This window comes from Notamacropus eugenii, chromosome 5, assembly GCF_028372415.1.
Source record: "Notamacropus eugenii isolate mMacEug1 chromosome 5, mMacEug1.pri_v2, whole genome shotgun sequence".
Classification (NCBI taxonomy): Eukaryota; Metazoa; Chordata; class Mammalia; order Diprotodontia; family Macropodidae; genus Notamacropus; species Notamacropus eugenii.
Window position 1 is genome coordinate 17,092,160 of NC_092876.1, and position 1,845 is coordinate 17,094,004.

General features: G+C 41.8%; 1 pseudogene; it reads left to right on the forward strand.

Annotated features, from left to right (window-relative positions):
- The first annotated feature begins 705 nt into the window (after window positions 1-705).
- Window positions 706-1,643, forward strand: LOC140507370 (olfactory receptor 2L3-like; annotated as a pseudogene).
- The last annotated feature ends 202 nt before the right edge of the window (window positions 1,644-1,845 follow it).

Consider the following 1,845-nt stretch of genomic DNA (forward strand, 5'->3'; position numbering starts at 1 on the left):
GTCTCTATTCCCTTATTGACACTAATGACAATTATTCAGAATGAAGATTAAGCTGGGATTAATACTACCTGTTGTTTTCACACATGTCCAATACTTTGTGACCCCATCTGGACTTTCCTTGGCAAAGATATGGCATTGGTTTGACATTTCCTTCTCTAGCTTATTTTAGAGGTACAGGACCTGAGGCAAACAAAGTTATGTGACTTTTCCAGAGTCACAGAGTTAATCAGTGTCTGAGGCTAGATTTATGCTCAGATCTTCTTAAGCTCAAGTCCACCATTTATTCACTTTACCATATAGTTGCTTTAACAACAATAATGCACATTTACACATTGATTTAAGGTTTCCAAAGCTTTGGCCATATGTGATGTCAGAACTAATCTTATGGAACAGATGCTGATATTCTTTCCATTTTACAGGTGTGGAAAATGAGGCACAAAGAGACTCAGTGACTTTCCCAGAGTCATACTATTAGCAAATGTCCGAGGGCAAAGTGGAAGTGAGATCTTCCTGGCTTCAAGTCTAGTGTTCTTATCCAATATACCACCTAGCTGCTGAAAAATCAAAGTATCAGAATGTAGAAACATTGTTGACATGAAGGAAGAGGAAGATTCTGGGAGAATCCAAAGGGAGTTGGGCTACACAGCAGTTTCTTCCCTTTCCCTCATTTTATCCTACAGGAAAAAGTTCCAGAAACACCCTCCTATGGGGGAATGGAATCAGACCTCTACTGGTTTCTTCTTGCTGGGAATTTTACTCCCAACAAAAACTGGCCCGCTCCTCTTCCTCCTTGTTGTCCTCATCTTCCTAATTGCCTTCTTGGGTAACTCCACCATGATTCTTCTCATCTGGATGGATCACCATCCCACACCCCCATGTACTTTCTACTCAGTCAGCTCTCCCTCATGGATCTCATCTACATTTGTAGTACAGTTCCCAAGATGGCTGTCAACTTTCTGGCTGGGGACAATTCCATTTCTTTGGTAGCTTGTGGATTCCAAAGTTTCTGTTTTGTACTCATAGCTGGTGGAGAAGGGTTACTTCTGGCATCTATGGCCATTGACCGCTATGTGGCCATTTGCCGCCCCCTCCATTATCCCATTCTCATGAACAAGAGAATGTGTTTGCTAATGATAGCTGGGTCCTGGGTCTCTTCATCCATTAATTCCATGTTCCATACTCTGTATGCACTCTCTATGCCCTATTGCAAGTCTAGAATCATTAATCTTTTCTTCTGTGATATCCCAGCCATGTTGCCTCTGGTCTGCATGGACACCTGGGCCTATGAGTACACAGTGCTCTTCAGCACCAGCCTGTTTCTTTTGGTCCCTTTCCTTGGAACCATGGCTTCCTATGGTCAGGTACTCTATGCTGTCCATCATATGCGCTCATCACAGGGGAGGAAGAAAGCCTTCACTACCTGTCCTACTCACCTGACTGTGGTCACCTTTTACTATGCCCCATTTGTGTATACATATCTGAGACCCCCATCTCTGCGTTCCCCAGAAGAGGACAAGAACTTAGCTATCTTCTACACCATCCTCACTCCTATGCTCAATCCCATCATCTATAGCCTGAGAAATAAGGAGGTATTGGGGGCTGTGCAGAGAGTTTTTGGGAGAACATTATCCCAAAAAGTGTAGCTGGGAACATAAATTCACAGAAACAAACAAGAAACAATCTTACCAATCATGCAACTGAACTACTTTATTTGACTGATTAAGACACAAGCTATATTAATCCATTAGTCCTGATTAAACATCATTTTAAATTAAATTTTCTTTTTCTCAATTAACCTGTATTTATGATCTCTCTGCCATATTCCTCCTGGTAACAATCAAATCT